The 19484-nt window shown below is 37.5% G+C and overlaps 1 long non-coding RNA gene across 1 annotated transcript in view; it reads right to left on the bottom strand.

Annotated features, from left to right (window-relative positions):
• The window catches only part of LOC144059481 (uncharacterized), an 88731-nt gene extending 77215 nt beyond the window's left edge, over positions 1-11516 (bottom strand). Inside the window, exon 1 of the long non-coding RNA XR_013295670.1 lies at positions 11377-11516. This is a non-coding gene — a long non-coding RNA (uncharacterized LOC144059481). The remainder of the gene's footprint in view (positions 1-11376) is intronic.
• Between the last annotated feature and the right edge of the window lie 7968 nt (positions 11517-19484).

Here is a 19484-nt window from a genome sequence, read left to right as displayed (position 1 = left end):
CATAGTTTCAGTTAGAATATTTCCTGTGAGTCATGAATCATGACACCTCGATTGTTTTCACCTCGCAGCTCATCACAGATGTTTTTTTTTGTTTTTTGTTCGAATCAATCATTATTGCCTGTGAAAGCAACACTGACCACTTGAGCTGTAGATTGATTTGCAGCACGCCTGTGGGACAGTAAAGGCAACACAAGACAAATGACTCAATCTCCCTAATGGTCAGGCCGGGTTTAATTTGGTCTCAGTTCAATCAGTTTCTTCATTTCGGCATCAATGTCTTTTTCTTTAAAAATCCGAAAACACCTTTACGGCTGAGGAGGTTGTCGCATTCAAATCAATTATTTGCTAACTATGAATGAATGATGCACTAAATGAAAGTGAATTTGAAAGTCAATAAAATCATCATTCTTAATTTGCTTTAAAAAAAATCCTTTCAGTTAAAAAAAATAAAGTACAGTGGGACCTTGAGATCAGACTTATGACTTGCTCCAGAGTTTTTCTGTTTATTTCCTCACCCTCCGCTACCTTGATGCTAACAAACAAATGAAAACTCAATAGGCTAACAATTAGCATTTCTGTGGTGGTGACTGGTGTCACCCTTTAAGCAACGACTATTTTAACACAAACAGCACCATATCTAGACAGATAATGGAACAATCCAAAAGCGCAGATATTCTTTATCCTCTTTAATGACTAATATTCCTATTGTACTGAGAAGCTAAAAGAGGAGCTGAATCTACAGTACTGTGTATATCCATATTTATGTCTAATAGCCCCACATACACCAGAATGAGCAGTAGAATTGTTAAGTAGAAAGTGTGACACAAACTGATTAATTCTACTTGATTATATAATTACTAAATGTTTTTATAAAGAGTAACATTATAGAATGCTATTTTTCATATTAAAAAGCACATTCAGTTTTTTTTTTTGGGGGGGGGTGAAACGGTTTAATGACATTTCCATTCATTTTGATGGAGAAAGATGATTTGAGATACAGTACTAGTGTCTTGGGTTAGGAGCGCGGTCAAGTAATAAATTAAACTTAAAGAATGTTGGACCATGAGCGAAAACTTGGAGAAACGAACAGCAAAATATAATGCCAGCGAAGAAGAGGAGGGCAAAGGTTTTGCTGCTGTAGAGCAAGTACTTAAAAAAAAAAGGGGATTCCTTTGAAATCGCTTCCTTCTGGTTTGACCTGGGTGATAATGTCAGACATTGACCCATTTTGCACTAGCCCAGCAGAATGGCAGCCTTTTTCACATCTGAACATGGGAGGAGCCCAGTCTACTGTTCTGTATATTTGCAAACAAGCCGGTACTGATGTTTCATAATACAATTGGAAATAGTTACATAATTGCATTTTTGAAGGAAAAAAAATGGGTCAATACACTTTGACGCGGAATTATTGTACTAACAAATATCAGGTGTCCTTCTCCCTGCATCCTCTTTGCACTGTGTGGATTTGAATATTGACTGAAAGACACAGTCAGCATGGAACAAATTACTTACATCGATCACAGTGACCTTCAGGGCTGAACCACTGAACCCAAAAGAGAAAAGCAGGCGTGCCCATTTCTCATCTGGAACTGGAAAGAGTCCTGACTTCAGGTCCCGGGTCATACTACAGAAGTTAAGTGGGGCAGAGCAGACTGGCTGATCACGACTGTGGCTTTCGAACCTCTGAACTATTGATTTTTGTAAAGCCAGGGGAACAGAGGAGACTGTAATAAAAGATCTCCGAATAAATCATGTCTTTCTATCAGCTATCCCTGATGGGTCAAAGAGAGCAGGAAGGAACAGTCCAATACAATACTTCATTAACTTCCATGATGAAAAAAAAAACAAAAAAAAAACGTGTTCTTTAGGGGTGTCAAAATCAGTGCGTTAATGTTGAGTTTATTTAAGGCTTCTTTAACGTCACTAAGAAAAAAATAACGCGCGATTAATAACCACTCCTTACTTGGAAAGCCTGTAGAGGCCTACTGGGGGAATTCCAGTCTTAACGTCAAAATTTTGCGGTAATAAATTTTATAATATTGCATATATTTGTAGAGACTGGGGTTCAAGTTGTATTTTCACAGATTTTTACAAGTTACTTTATTCTAAAGATTAGATAGCTCCTAATATGAAAAGAAAAATGCACTGAGTTGTTACCAACATCTTACAAATGCAATTATGCCATCTAGTGGCAGAAAACACAAATCAATATCACACTGGTTTTTTTTTTTTTACAGTACAGTACATCTTTTAATTTTACCTCAATTTTCTCCACATTATTATGAAATTATTGTATTCTATTAGTTTAACATTTTTTCCACTTTTATGTTAAAAATAGCATGAAAACTACATTTTATTGTACATTTACAACAGATTTGTGATTAATCATGAGTTAACTATAGAAGTCATGTGATTACTTACAATGAGACATTTTAATTGCCTGACACACTAGTATTTTTACTGTTATTTTGCTTTCAAAGAGCAACATTAACTCACTCACTGAACTATTTCTATTAGTTTAACATTTTTTTTCCCACTTTTGGTAACAAGAGTATGAAAACCTAGAATTGCTTTATTGTACATTTAGAACAGATATCAAATTTGTGATTAATCGAGAGTTAATTAATTAAACAATTTTATCATTTTTTAAAATCGTAATTAATCGCATGACTTCATGATTCATCACAAATTTTATATCTGTTCTAAATGTACAATCATTTTTTTCTAGGTTTTCATACTCTTGTTAATAAAAGTGGGAAAAAATGTGAAACTAATAGAAATAGTTCAAATGAATTTTTAACGTCTATAGCCGTCAATGGGAGTGAATGAGTTAAGTGGTGCAGTTACAACTGTCTCGACTTCATATTTGGTTCTGATGCAACCCCCATGTAGTATTATTAAATAACGGGCTTATGATGTCTGTACTGTAAATACAACAGGCACGCAAACATTTACCCACGTGTTTATATTAAGAGATTACCCTGTTTCAGCAAACCGACATGATGTATTAAAATAGCGTTTGACAATAAAGCTAAGAAATAGGGCATTGGCATTTTCAGTATACATAACGCTAAACAAACACCTCTCCTGTGATACCAGACAAAGCTCCCAAATGCCTTCCCAGATTTTCCACATTAACCCCAGTCCAACCCTGCTCTGCTTGCAATCACTTTCCGCACCGAGAAGAAGACGCAGGCCGGCCAATAAGCTCTTGCTCGCCCTCCCTTGTATTATGAAAGGACAGAGCCCCAGCGCTAATTGGTTTTCATTTTGATCTTAGGCAGCCTTTGAATACGTCTCCCTCCCCAGGGTGTAATAGAATGGCCCCGACCACTATAATTACCGACCACTACGGGGAGAGAGAGAACAGAGAGACAGAGCGAGAGAAGGTTGAGCGATGGACTGGAGAGAGAAGAGTGCTGAGTGATGGGAGAAAAAGTAGCCGGAGGCAGACTGAGAAAGCGAGAGGGACAGAGAAATCCATGGGAATTAGCGCAGAACATGTCTGACTTTAAAAGCACTTCATCCGGCATGTTGGCGATACGGTTACAATGTTTTTAATAATGTCAAGAATGGCAGAAAGGGACATTTAACCAATTTGTTCTGCATTCTTCCAACGTCCATAGTTTGGCACTGGTAGAAAGTTAGGAGAAAAAAAAAAGAAAGAAATAAAGAAAGAAAAAAAAAAAAAGTTAGGAGATGTATTGATAATTGCTAAATAACACCACTGATATACAACACGTTCAGGTTGGATTAATGGGCCAATAGGAAATAGGTCAAGGAAACAAGCTGACCGTACTATAGTACAGGTGTGACAAAATATCAATATCTCAATATACTGCATTTGTTACTTTTCTTGGAATAGATACTCAAGAAATAAATATACTGTAAGTATAACTGTATGCTAAATACATTAAGTTTCTTGTTTCAGTCACTGACACGCATATTTTATATTTTAAAAAAAACAATGTATTATAATTACAGTCTTTAGGGCTGCTCAGTTATGGAAAAAATTACCACGAATATTTTGGCAATAATTGAAATCAAGATCATTCAAACGAGAAACAAGAAAATGTACAAGCATTTAAAAATATTAATACCAATTTAAAAAATATAAACACTATAATTATTAGGGATGGGAATCACTGACATGCGGCCGATTCGATACGTATCTCGTTTGAAAAACGATATCTTTCAGAGCATAAAGTTTGGGAGCGACACGATTTTCAACTCAATACGATTCATTTCAATATTCAAAACAATATATTATAATTGATATTAGTTGCTTGTAGACATTAATCCTAAAACACCACAAATTCTTACAGTATGTTAAAAAACAACAACAACAAAATGTCTTCTATATTTTCATATGTTAAATCAATTATTTAAATAGACCATAACAAAGGGTTGGGCGGTAGGACTGAAAAAAAATGTATCACAGTTGAAGTATTTATTAGTCGTTATTGACAGCAATAATTGTTTTTTTTTCCAAGGATCAGGAAAAGAAAAAGCTTTGAAAAGTGTCTTGACACTGAAAGCTAACATGCATTTAATTGTTCCAGTAAAATTATAATCCATTTCCTGATCTGATCTGATAGTCATTCCCACAACAACATGCATTGTTGTTCTCTTGTCTTTTCTAATCTGCCATTTCGTTCACTAGCCTTCCTTACATAACTCACCCCTTTACTGTTAGTGTTTACTTTCCATCTCACTCTTCTTTTAAGATCCTCTCTCACAATTTTCTTCTGCCCCCCCTCTTCTAGTGTGTCCTATTTGTCGAGGTCCGCTGGATTAAACTACCTCTGCAGCATCAAGGCTTCTTCTGTGTGTGCGTCAAAGGAGTGTCTTTAGCTCCAAGTGAAAGTGGGGAAAAATATCTGCAAGCCTCGTGACCTTAGAATATCCTTGCATTTGGAGCAGGTACACACTTACACACAAACACACAAATTCTCCCCCCTCTGTCAAACACAGTCACCGTCCTCTTTTCATGTATGCACATTTACTCTTCACTCTACTTTTTTTGTGTGCTGCATTTGTTTATGCCACCAGCATTTTCATTGAATAGTTCTGGTGTGCATGTATGCGCATGTATGTGTCTGTATTTGTTGTTTTTTTTGTTCATGTGATATTTTTGCATGTGATTCTGAAGTTGATTGCTTCGTATTTTGTACAAATGGCCAAAATGTAATTTCAACTTTTGATCACAAAAGTTCTACATGGCATCATCAAATTGTGAAATGTAAATATGTGGAAAAATGTCCAAACTACGGCCTGGCGACAGTTTTCTAGCGGCCCTCAGCATATATATAAAAAAAATTATTTTGACAACCATATTACGTTATGGTGTTGAACAAGTGTATGGAAACTAATATTAAATAACATTTTGAATTATGCAACTTTTCAAGATATGAAAAAAATACAGCTAAAATATTAACATTTTTTTATGATGCCTCATAAATTAAGATATTTCAATTAAAGATGTTTTTTTTTTCCTCCGATTTCTGCCGTTGAGAGGAACCAGTTGAGGTGGCTCGGGCATCTGGTTCGGATGCCTCCTGGACGCCTCCCTGGGGAGGTGTTCCGGGCATGTCCTACCGGCAGGAGGCCCCGGGGACGACCCAGGACACGCTGGAGAGACTATGTCTCTCGGCTGTCCTGGGAACGCCTTGGGGTCCCGTCGGATGAGCTGGCTGAAGTGGCTGGGGAGAGGGAAGTCTGGGCTTCCCTGCTAAAGCTGCTGCCCCCGCGACCCGACCCCGGATAAGCGGAAGAAGATGGACGGACGGACGGACGATTTCTGCTGTCTGTCAAGGTCTGATTTGTGAATATATCACAGGATTAACTAGATTTTCACTAGATTATCATGATGAATTCATGATTAACAAAAATGCTAAAATAAATAATAAGTAAATAAAATAATCGAGTAGCATTGATGTTGATCATTAAATCCAATAATAAATGCACATATTTTGAAATCATAATTATGTAGGCAATATATCCATCATTACCATTGAATTTTGAAATACCATTTGATTAAACAGCTGCCAATCAACAACGATCACATTTGGATCCACCAATTAATTATAACGCATCTCTCCATTTTCTACAGCTCATCCTATTCAGGGTCATTGCACCTTTCCCCAGTTGACTTTGAGCAAGAAGGGGGAGTCTGTTGTTTCTTCATATGTGCCCTGACATTGGGTTGCGGTCTATTGTTTGTCTATATGTACCTTGACATTGACCGTAGAGGGGACCAATAAATCCGACAAGGCAAGTAGTGCATTTTAACTCCAAGTTTATTGGGCTCTTTGTCCTCTACCAAACTACCGGATACTGTTTTCTATGTTGTGTTACATGTAGCGGATTGGAGCAAGTCTTGGATATCCTGCTGATTTTCTAAATGAAAACCGCACCATAGCTAGTTTTATTGTCACAAACATTAACATCTAGTTGGCACATTTGATTAGCTTCGCTACCTAACATTTGTTATAAAGTCAACTTTTTGTCAGTAAATGGCACCACCACCCTTGGAGAAATAATGTCTTGTCATTGGGTAATTTGTTCTCCCTCACAGGGCTGCTAGCTGTTCATTACAGTGCAGCTCTATGAGGGCAGTGTGAGGGGAAAACACAGCATTGTGTTAGTGTCGGCAACAGGAACGAACGGCTGGGGGTAAAAAAAAAAAGTTTTTTTTTTTCTTGGTACCACTCAGGTAACACTTGGCAACTTGAACACAGTGGTTATAGTAGGATATATATATATATATATATATATATATACATATATATATATTAGGGGTATGAATTGCCTAGTACCTGGCGATTCGATTCGTATCACGATTCATAGGTCACAATTCGATTCGATACCGATTAATCCCGATGCAAATCTATAAATTTATTATTGCGATTTTTATTTTTTACTAAAATGTAGAAAATACTAATCAGCAAACTTGTACGTGTACACTGTAAGATTTGTATGAAAATGTACTTCAGGCTTATAACTTTGAGCCACTGCATTTAACAGGTTGCAGTCTGTTTCATGTTTGAACAACACTGAAATAAAATAAATAACATTCTTCCATGCTTAATGTGTGAATCCTAACCCTAAGTAAGACGTTTTGTTGAATATTCCCGTAAAAAAATTGATGTTTAAAAATCGTTTCGGCCGCATATCAAATGGATTCGAGAATTGCGCGCTGTAATATCGCGATATATTGCCGAATCGATGTTTTCTAACACCCCTAATATATATATATAAACACTAAATGTTGTTGAATATTTCCAGAAGAGCTACAAATGTAATCGCATGCAATTATTTATTCCTATACAAAAGTAAAAAGGGCAATGTTAGGCTGTTGAAAACAAATAACTCCTGCGTTTTCTTTATTACTATTTAAACTAGACATTTCTCAACGAGGGTAAGGCTTATTTACTTTATACTTACTTCTTCACTTACATATATCAAGAGTTGCAAAAGGAACTCAATAGAATCATTTGTTCCCATTTAAAAAGTAAAGAAGGCAACATTACTTTTCAATAGGCCACAAGCAAAAAGTCCATAGAAAAGCAACGCTCGTTCAACTTGGTTAGTCAATTTAATGAGTGATTCCATTGCCCTTGATTTGGAAATAAGAATAGATGACCCCACTGTCTCACACGCCGCCTTCATTATTGACCACACGGGAGTATTGGCTTAGTCTAGACAGCACTATTCAATCACTGTGAATGGCAGATACACACTTTGACTTTGATTATTGCCGGTCAGAAGAAAAGGGCAGATGCTATCTTGATTTTGACCATGTGTGAAGTTAACGGAGAGCTGCCGATATCTCACTCAGCACGAGTTCAGGACCGGCGGATGGACGGATGACTCGTCTTTGGCTCCTTTTGTACACTGTCTCGATACAGCACGCGCACACAACAGGTGAAATTGATTAATGATCGAATCACTCTCTGTTTCGTTGTGAGTTTTCATTTCCTGCATCAATGAGTTATTCTGTCTTCCTTCACATTGACAGCCCATGCTATTATGTTACCCATTAACTTCTCTATTATTTCCAACAGGCTTGTCGCCCCCACACCCGCACACACTTTCACTGTTAATAAATGGAAATCTTTCTGGGACGATAAACCTGTCACATTATAAAGTAAATATATAGTGGTACCTTGACTTTAATTCATTCCGTGACCATGCCCGTATCTCAAGAGGAGCCAACCGTTACGGATTGTCCGCCTTTTGTTACTCAACCCTACCTCGGTATGGACATAACCCTGTCTGTTATGGATATTTAAAAAAAAATAAACAACATAAAATCATAGATGGATCCTGTTCCTCAAGCTGTTCAAAAGGTTGAAATTGAGCAAAAAATAACTGGTATACAATTGTAAGCTACTGTGTTTGACACCGGTGCCTCTGGTGACGTAATGCTAACTCCACTCCACTGCAGTGCAAGCTAGCAGTCAGATGTTAGCCAAAAAAATACTTGAAGCTATCAGAGACGATGATCAAGAGCAGCGGCACAAAATGAATTATTCATCATCAGATTATTATTATGACCAACAATGACAACTTTATTTATCATAAAATAAACGCTATGACACTGCACTGTGTCATTGCTGTCATACTTAATACTAGTCAGGGGTGTGGTAGCCATTGGGGATTTTGGGCTAATCCCGAATAACCGTTGTATTGGTTGGCAGCTCTGTGTCTCAAATCACTTGTAGCTCAAATTATGTCTCATGATAGAATGGAAGGGAAATTGAATCGATTTCTACCCTTTTCACTGAATGGGAAAGTCTAGATTTCAACCCTTTTTTTTTTTATGGGTTTGTGAGCCGTGTCTTGTCACAGCTGAAGACTTGCTAGATGGATCCTTCAGCTGCTATCATTTCGCCAAAAGTTTTGATGTTATCCTCTGCTGATTTTACATCTGCGCTCACTGCCTCGCCATTGCCTGACGACGGAGTGAATGCCGGTCCTCCTTTTAAAATTCTCAAACCAGCCTTTAAACAACTCGACCGGTACCTCGTCTGTTGAAGTGCCTGGGGTCCGCCGCAGCAAATCAGCGTAAATGGCTCGTGCCTTCTCACAGATTAGACTCTATGTCACCGCATCTCCCGCGAGCTGCTTCTCTGTCTTTTCATGGACCTGTCAGCAGCTCAGAAATTATTTTAACACCCTTGGCTGGCGTTAGTCTTTATCGACTCATTCTGCTTCAGCATAGTGCATATCGTAGAAGTGCGACTCTCGTACTGCTTTGCTAAATCGACTACATACACACAAAGGAAATTCAGAGATTTGCTTCTAGATACGTTGTTTGAAGATAACTGCTGTAAATATGCTAAGACTGAGAATTTATGTAGCGATACATTGTAAAACTGTTTTTCGCAAATTCAGTTGTCCTGATTATTTTTCGGCGCTATATTGCATATCTTTCTGTTAGAAATGTGTTTATGTATTTATTTTTGCTTCAAACGCTGGCTTACGTGGAAGTAGGTTGGATCCCTCCTAATATAAAATTTGTGTCACTACATACTGTAGAGGGCTATAATTATGTGCTCGTTTCATACATGAATTCAATCTGATAGAATGATCCCACAATCTAATCTACAAAAAGACTGTTTTGTCTTTGAGATCCTATGCATTTAAAACTGCCTGATGGAAAACGTTTTAAGCAATCAAACTCAGCTAGCTAAATATTCTTCTTAAATCGTTTTATGCCCTAATAGCCAAGGGCAACAGCAGGAACGTTTGTGATCAAGTTGAATCATGTTATACTTAAAATGGCTTCCTTGAAACAATCTAATAAAAGCAGAGCATTTTTACGACTTGAGACAAAATTAAACTCATTGTGTTTATAAAAGACTTTAGTTGTATTTACCACTGGTAATGTTATGCACTCAAGTGGATATTCTACACCCTTAACCTAGTGCTCCCCCCTATTTACGACTTGTCTCTTGTTCTATTTTGTAAGACTATTCTGATTCATGTACAAAACGGTCTATCTCTAACCTATACAAACCTTAGTGAGGTCATGGCGTAGGCTCCAATGTTCAGAGGTGCTGACCTTTTTGTCGGGTATTAGGGGCTCGCCAGTATTACATTAGCATGCAAAAAGTCTGTTTCTTTCATTCAAAAAGGACAATACTTTCTAATCTGTAACAATTCCTAGCTAGAAAAAAGGTCAATCAATTCACCTAACAACATAAATGGTGACCTAACATTAAATGCAGCAAAAATTAGGGCTGGTAATGACAATAACGTGTTTGATATTAAGTGGCAGAAGTTAAGAAATTTTACACATATCCTTGTTCAAATAAGGTTAGGTTACTCACTCACCGTGACTCAGTGAGTATATTTGAGATATATCCAGTGAATCAAACAATCTTTGGGGCAAACTGGGGCTACTGTACTATGGAGGACCAAAAGTGCAAACAAATTAATAAATGGATACACCAATAAATAATTAAATAAATGTGTCATGAAATAATTAAATGTGTCATTTATTAAATAAATATGGAATTAAATAAACCAATAATTAAATAAATGTGTCATTAATCAAATTACACACATATATATACATATATATATATATATATATATATATATATACATATAAAAACTAACGCCAGCCAAGGGTGTTTAAAATAATTTCTGAGCTGCTGACAGGTATATATATATATATATATATATATATATATATATATATATATATATATATATATATATAATGGTTCCTCATGAACTTCACGAGAATAAATAGCATGCGTGTATGGAGCCGTGGCAGCCTTGGCTCAATAAGACTTGTTGTCCCCTCAGGAATCAATTCCAACACAAAAGCGAGTGGCACTGTACTTCCTACTTCCTTTTACAGGGCGGGGTCACATGACCACAGGAAATGCAAAAAAAAAAAAGTGACTTCCAGGTCAATAGCGCCACCCAGCCTATCGAATTGTGTTTACTAGCTACTCACTCTGCCTCAATTTATTGTTCTGAAATTGATTTGCCTTGACTTGGTGAGCAGGGTGACCAATCAGGTGTTGGGACCCGCCCACCAAACTTTAACGGGTGAATTTGACAGATACAAAAAAAAATCATGAAACTCCGCTACACAGTGACCATGAAATAATGAATTAAATAGGGAAATAATCATATATATATTTACAAATAATCATAGGTAATTGAATTAATTAATGACACATTTTGTGACGCAGCGCCTGTGACTGTCCGCCACTCCCAGGCTGGCGCGCGCTGCCGTCGAGCTGAGAGGAGCAGCCCACGCGTGCGCGCGCTGCTCGCTCCTCGTTTCCGCGGAGACGAGCTCCGTCAAACACAAATTCCTCCCGTAATTCGACACTTTCACAAACTGCTTACCTGCCGCCTGGACTCATTCCTTTTCCCTCGTCGTTGGTGCTGGGGGTGCACACAGGACAGCGACGCATGACACGCACCGCAAACGCTCACCTGCATTCTGCTGGGTCGTTGGACAATAAACACTGGACCAAACCGAAGCACTTCCGGACTCACCACTTAAATAGCGTTTTTGCCGCGCTTGAAGAGTCACATGGCTATGGACTATACCACAAAAGTAGTTTGGTTTATTATTTAATGAGGTTTTTTTTGAGAGAGAGATTAAGTTATGGATTTGTGATTGGAGGATTTTTGTTATGGTTAATATATTAATATATTTATTTACATGCCTTAGTTATTTGTGGTTAACTTTTTGGTATTATACCTCATGATTGCCTAAATGGTTTGCCCGGAAGGAGGGGCTAGGAGTATTTAAAGGATCTAAATTCATTTGTAAGGGGTGCTCAGCCAAGTGGGATGATGATGAGTGACTGGCTACAACAGTAAGTTATGGAAAAAAAAAAAAGACTAACTTGTAAATATTGTTGGAATTGGTTTTGCACTGTAAATATTTGCTTCCACATTTTTAATGCGGTGTCGGTGTAAATAAAAACACCTCACTGAAATGTTTTCCCCTTTCGGAAATTAACCCGTGACACATTTATTTCATGGTATATTCATTTATTTAATCTTGGCACTTTTGGTCCTCCATACTGTACTAGCCTATACTGCATTGCTTTAATACTTCTCCAGCTTGATATAAGGGACAAAGCAAATACAATCTTAAGACTTTACAGATGCGGTTCTTGGATATACTTTAGGGGTGCTTTAGCACTCGCCAAAATGGGCTAGACATTACAGTAAATATCTTAATTTAAAAGCCCTTCTAAGTCATACGCAAATATAAATCAAGTGGCTGTGCAAACTAGTTCACTGTACGCCGGTGGTCGAAATCTGATCACCAACCATCTATGCTTGCGCGATACTCCAACTCTTGGTGCCACAGTCCCCAATATGATTGACACTTTACCCATGTTTTCTTTTATCGTCAACACCTCCCCTGTCTACGTCTCATCGATCATAGTTTTGTGAAGTCAAGTTGTCACAGTTCTCTTTGCTTCTGAAACAGTCCTCTAATGTGATTCTCCATCTGCTCATCCCCCCCCGCCTAATTTTTTAGATGGACTGCCAATTTCTCACTGAAGGTAAAACCTTAACTCAACTTAGTTATCGCCAGTCTGGTTTATGTCAGGGGCCATATTTCTTTACTTTCTCACAGTTTTATATATCAAGATTCCATATCAGTAGAAAGAGGACATATTTCAGAGAACTCTTTAATAAAAATGAATGTGATAGAGGAGGGATTTGAAACTGGGTTTTTACAAATGAGAGCCCATTTTGTTTGAGAAGCTGCTAACATACTGTAATTGCAAAAGTAGGCAGTCACTGGAACATCAAGCAAAAGTGGAAATAGCCGTTAGTGGCTGATCGGGCTTTTATCACCAGGCCATTGTTTATTCTCATATCTGTCATTTTGTGAGCTTTCCGTGGTGAAGAACGTGTTTAGCTAAAAGCATCAAATTATCTTAATCGCCCTTCTTGCTTTTACAATATAGAGCAGTAGACCCTCTATCTTTATCGCTCCATAAATATTTATCTTCTACCACTGTTGGTAAATCTTTAGGTCCGTAATATTCCCGCGAGGGGCTGTTGTGCTCAAGAAGGCGCCGTTCACATCAAGCAGTGATGGATATGTCCTGACATGCGGCAAGCTTAATGATTTAAAGTTGTTGCGTATGAATAATGACTGCCTCACAAACCTCGACATTCTGCACTCCTCCGTATTCTCGCATAATGGATAATGATACTGACATGCTGCTAGATGTCTGCTCGCTTGCATTCAAGCTTGCAGTAAGGCTGCCGTTGTACACAAATAAATGATAGATACTGCTGTTCTCTGATTCGCAACATTCCCCGAGGCATTTATGCTTTTGATGGAAATGCTGCCCTGACAGCACTTTATTTGTTGCTGCTTAATAAAGACTTATAGTCATGCATGGCTACCGGGATCCGTCTATTTTTTTTACAAATGTATTCATTTACCATCTAAATAGATACCGTGAGATGGGCTGTTATTTTGGAAACACTGGGGTTTTCGGAAAATGAATGTCTTGGTAGCAATACACGGTGACTCAATTTCGTTAGCTCGTACCAAACCAGCAGGAAAAATAAAATTGTATTTATGGTTTCTCCAAAAAACGTATCACATCATACGATATTCGTGTATAATGTTCCAGTTCATGTGAGTCCCAGACTCTATAGAAAAGCCCTTCGTTTTACCATTCTATTTCAGGGATGGTTAACTGGTGACCACACTCTGAGAGGCCCTTGATTAACTCATTTACTGCCGTTGACGGCTATAGACGTCAAAGATTCATTTGAACTATTTCTATTAGTTTAACTTTTTTTTTTCTCCCACTTTTGTTAACAAGAGCATGAAAACCTAATTTTTTTTTATTGTACATTTAGAACAGGAATAAAATTTGTGATTAATCATTAGTGAAGTCATGCGATTAATTACAATTGCAAATTGTAATCGCCTGACGCCCCTAATTTTTGCTTAAAAATTGAAAATTGCATCAGGCGATTTACTTTTTTTTTTAAATTGTAATCAATTGCATGACTTCAATAGTTAACTCACAATTAATCACTGTTCTAAATGTCCAATACAATTTTTTATTTAGCTGTCAATGGCAGTGAATTAGTTAATAAAAAAAAAAAAAATAGAAACAATAATAATGCGCATTTTCCATGAAAAACTGGAGTGATATTTTGTTGTTTGCTTCAAACATTTTGTTGCTGGGTTAATAGAGTGGTTCTTTTATATATATTTGTTGAGAAATTACCCTAAAGCTTGATACAGGGTAGTATACAGGGAATTGGGGAAAAATAATTGCTCAAGGTAAGTTTTAATTTTTAACCTTAGCTTTCAGATGCATGTCAAAAGAAGTCACCCACTGTATATTAAAAAAAATGGTACACATCATATATCCTTCCTGCAGTCATTGGTATCCGCCGTGTGGCACCGCCAAAGAAAAGCAAAACACTAAAAGTTAAACCTCTTGAGATGTGCTAAGGTCTCATGTCACTTTTAAGAATGAAGGTTGTTCGACCTCTACATGTACAATATCGTAACTGGAGGCAAAACGTGTTGAACAAGTTATAGCGTTATCAGCACAGACCTGTAAGGTCCATGTCCTCGGGTCACAGGAGGAAAGGGCAGAGGATTACAAATGTTATAGATTTTCTTCAGCTGTCACTTCACTCAGTCAGCCCGGGGAAGTTTCAGGCTACCCGTGACCCCGTACAGGTCAAACATCACAGATGAATTGGGTACATCCTCTAGGGAGCAAGGCTGCTTCTATTGACAGGGGTTCGTTCAAGAACAACAACAGTTCAGTCCTGTAATTTATTTTTTTAAGGCTCTTAACCTAAATGCTACCGTCGTCCTTCAGGATCATCAAGGTCATCCTTCTCAATGACTTTATATGAACGTCATATCTTTTTTTGCCGATTCTGACAAATAGCTACCAAGAAAAGTTGGCTGTGGAACTATTAGCAAAACAGCCCTGTGAAATCCATCAGATGCTAAAACCAACTTGATTTTGCTACTTTAACGTGTTCTTATCCAAGATTAGATAGTTAACCTCATATTCCAGGAGACCCCCAAAACCATTGTTTACTCAATCCATCGTCAAAAAGAGAAAAACATTTTCAACACTTTAGGTTGGTCAATAATTAGTCAAAATGACACCCTCATGTGTGGACTGACCAATAGTAGAGATTTGTGAAAAAAATATTATATTAACAAATTGTGACATAGGGAGGTTCAAAGATTCAGCCTTATCTGTTCCCTGAACAGGATAATCGGTCACAAATGAAAATGGAAAATACTAATAGAGGAATTGTCATTTTCAATCGCAGTCCAGAGGAGCAGTGTCACGCAACCTTCGCTAAAATTTAAGTGTTCCTGACAAGTAAATTATCACCGTCACTTCCTGCCCAATGTCATCTGGGATAAACTGCAGTTCGCCCAACATTGTATTTAAAAAAAAAATGCTTGAAAAATTAAATCATATTCTGGTCACAGTCTAATGTGTCAGCATTGTTTACAGTTATTACAATTTAAAAAAATATATATTTTAAAGAATGTCGTCCTGGCTAAAATGAACAATAGGGAAAAGACTAAAATATTTCCTGGCAGGACGCGGGTTTTAACACATTTACATGTTTCCAGACAAATACACACATCTCAAGTGCCACATGGTAGTTTTTCCCCTTAAGGGAAATGTTAACACACAAGGAGGATTTCACATTTCCATAGACCATGTTTTTTTTCCCCCCCATTCCTTTTTTCAACATACTCATGAATTCACACGGAGGTTGTTATGCTTTAAAACACGTTTTAGTACTCACCTGAAGCAAGCCTCACATGACCACGTGGTGTTGCAATACAAACTAAACCTATTGTCGGTGCAAAAGCAAGCACATAAATTCAAACCGGATCCAATTTGCATTCTTCTAAACGGCACACACAAACTCTACCTAACACAGCATGCCTTATGTATTAAACATGATTTTCAAGCCACCAGAAGCAGATCTCTGAAGACACTTTCTGAAAATTCCCTTCTTTGCGATGTTTGTTTGTTTGGAGAAAACAAGACACGGCTTCATTTCTCATGATATATGAAATGAAGATCACCAAATGCCTCTGAAGGTCTAAACACCCGTAGAATTGATTTGAAGTGTTCGGTATGCTGGGGGTGGGGGAATGATACGAAACGGTGAAAGAATATTCACATTAAAACTGGATACAGTATTTGTTAGGCTCTGAACAACGCTGATGATGCAATCCAGTGACAATACATTACAATCCAAACACATGCTTACAGAAATCTCACGTTGTCTGCCAAAGTAGCACATAAGCATAGCCACCCTCGGGCTAGCAGGCTAACAGGATGCTTCATGGGCATTTTCCCTCTCAGCGCCTTCCTGAATGAGAAAGTGCCAGTAGAAAAGTTTGCAGCTCTTCGTGATGATGATGATGATGACGACGATGATGACGCACACGTCATACACGATAAAAACCATGAGCAGGTCAGAGTAGATCCGTTATGACCATCCGAGAAGAATATGAGGCCAAACAAAGACATGCATTTTATGTTCAATGTGAGCAGCTGTAATAATTGTCGAATTGAATTTTGAAATCATTTGCCAAAACATAAATAATTCAAAGATTACCCCAATTACAATGATTATTATTATTTTTTTTTTCCATTTTATTGATTTAACCTGATTATGTCCTCGGTGTAAAAATAGGCGCATGTTCATTCCCGTGCGGGTGCAAGTCTAGTTTTAGTGTGTTTGTCAATTTGTGTGCCTCTCTGCTGATGAGGGGAGCCGCTTCGATTGGCCAGGAGTCGGCTGCATTCCCTCCCACACCGGCTCAAAATGTGCTATTCTATCCGCGATGGTCTGGAAAAATACGAAAAAGAAAAAAAACTTCCACCAAAAATTAGACTATGCTTGGATTACCTCAATTACAATTCTTATCATTATTATTATTTTTTCATTTTATTGATTTAACCTGATTATGTCCTCGGTGTAAAAATAGGCGCATGTTCATTCCCGTGCGGGTGCAAGTCTAGTTTTAGTGTGTTTGTCAATTTGTGTGCCTCTCTGCTGATGAGGGGAGCCGCTTCGATTGGCCAGGAGTCGGCTGCATTCCCTCCCACACCGGCTCAAAATGTGCTATTCTATCCGCGATGGTCTGGAAAAATACGAAAAAGAAAAAAAACTTCCACCAAAAATTAGACTATGCTTGGATTACCCCAATTACAATTCTTATCATTATTATTATTTTTTCATTTTATTGATTTAACCTGATTATGTCCCCGGTGTAAAAATAGGCGCATGTTGATTTCCGTGCGGGTGCAAGTCTAGTTTTAGTGTGTTTGTCAATTTGTGTGCCTCTCTGCTGATGAGAGGAGCCGCTTCGATTGGCCAGGAGTCGGCTGCATTCCCTCCCACACCGGCTCAAAATGTGCTATTCTATCCGCGATGGCCTGGAAAAATACGAAAAGAAAAAAAACTTCCACCAAAAGTTTGACTATGCTTTGCGCTAGACTTGAGCTGGGCATGAAAATAGGGACCAAAAGCTCAGTAAAAAAAAAACTTGAAACAAATGAAATATAGCCTTAAAAAGTATTGAAATCGTAATATTGACAACTATTATTATTATTATTATTATTATTATTATAATAAGAGCCCTCATCATCTCATTCAAGATAGTATTCTACTATCTGATAAATTAGAGTGTCCCCTCGGCATATTCCAGGTGAGCAGCTTCAGACTCCGTCCAGATATGCAAAATGGGCTTCACTTTTCAATTTCACATCACAGCATGAGGATGTTGGCTCAAAAAAGATGATATTCAACTATGTGGTGCTCATTTTATGCAAAAGGATCTAAATCAGGTTTTTAGGGGTTGAGGGAGCCTACAGGTGCCTGAGCTCCCACAAAGACAATACTTTCATCCATCTATGGAGTAACTCGTCAAATTCACCAGAAGCCAAATTTAAGACTTCTGAGATCCACTTCAGGGCCACTTTAACTATTTCACAACCAACCAGTTAAAATGGATTTTTGACGTTTATAGCAGTCAATGGCAATGAATGAGATATTTTTAATTTTAAGCTATTAACAGAAAGTGAGAGTTTTATCAGAAATAATAGTGAGCTTGCCTGTGTTGACATGGGTGACAAACCGCTTCAAACAATTGGCAATATGCAATTTTGAGATGGTGGATAATTGATCTTTTAAGGTCTTGGTACACTTCTGAAAATGCCTCTGACTTCTTTTACTGCTACACTATTTCTGCCTGAAGATGAATCTTGCAATGCTGGGCCACATTATTTTCCTCCTGTTAGCAACAAAACTTAAAAAGAAGGAATCGGGCTGCTCTTGAGACAAAACAAGGGCAACAAAAACAACACTCCATCATTAATAAGTTATGCTAGCAATGCTAGCAGCGTTGGCTAGGAACGGCTTGTTTAGCGTGCACAATCTTACAGTGCATGTGTGGTGCAGGTTTATGTTAATGAGGAGGCGTGGCTTCGACGGGGGAGGTCAAATATTGAAAGCAGTTTGAAAACGCCTTTAAGTGTAATAAATACGCAAAAAAAAACAAAGGATGGGGAAATGCTTTTTCATGGCCTTGTAAATACTGTACTATATATGTGTGAGTGTATGTATGGTATATGTGTGTATATTAGTGTCAGACGATTACATTTTTTAATCATAATTAATTGCATGATTTTAATAGTTAACTCAAAATGAATCACAAATTTTATATCCATTCTAAATGTACAATAATTTTCATACTCATAACATAAAAGTGGAAAAATGTTGAATAGAAATATGTCTGCATTTTAGTCGTTGATACAGTAATTTCCTAATAATTAATACAATTTAAAAAGATGTATTGTACTGTAAAAAAAAAACGAGTGTGATATTGATTTGTGTTGTCGTTTTTCTGCCCCTAGATGGCACAATTGCATTTGTAAGACATTGGTGACAGCTCTGTGCATTTTTCTTTTTATATTAAGAGCTATCATCTTTAACATGAAGTAACTTGTGAAATTCTGCAAATTTTTAAAATTTAAAATACAACTTGTCCCGTCTCCACAAATATATGGATTTTATTATTAAATTTCGTCACCCTGTTGAAATAATTGCCTAAGTAATTTTTTCCCCCCAATTTTTTTTTTGCCTTAATCATCTCCTCATGATGCAGATGGTTCCATTTTTTTGGTGTTTCCTGAAAAAGTTGAAGAAAAATACATCTTGACTCTAGTCTCCACAAACATATGCATTATTACTCAACTCAAAATGAGTGCACTAATTTTGACACACCTAGTGTATATATGTGTAGGCTTAGGGTGTTAGGGTAAATACTTTGTGTCAACTGTTTACCAAAATCCAAGAAAAGCAACATCCCGTGGCACCTTTTTGAGGATTTAGATCAAGTGGTGTGAAATGTTTTATTTTTAGAACATTTTTAATGGGTGGCT

Source organism: Vanacampus margaritifer, chromosome 10 (genome assembly GCF_051991255.1).
Source record: "Vanacampus margaritifer isolate UIUO_Vmar chromosome 10, RoL_Vmar_1.0, whole genome shotgun sequence".
Taxonomy (NCBI): domain Eukaryota; kingdom Metazoa; phylum Chordata; class Actinopteri; order Syngnathiformes; family Syngnathidae; genus Vanacampus; species Vanacampus margaritifer.
Note: the sequence above shows the minus strand (reverse complement) of the source record. Positions and strands in the feature narration are given on the sequence as shown.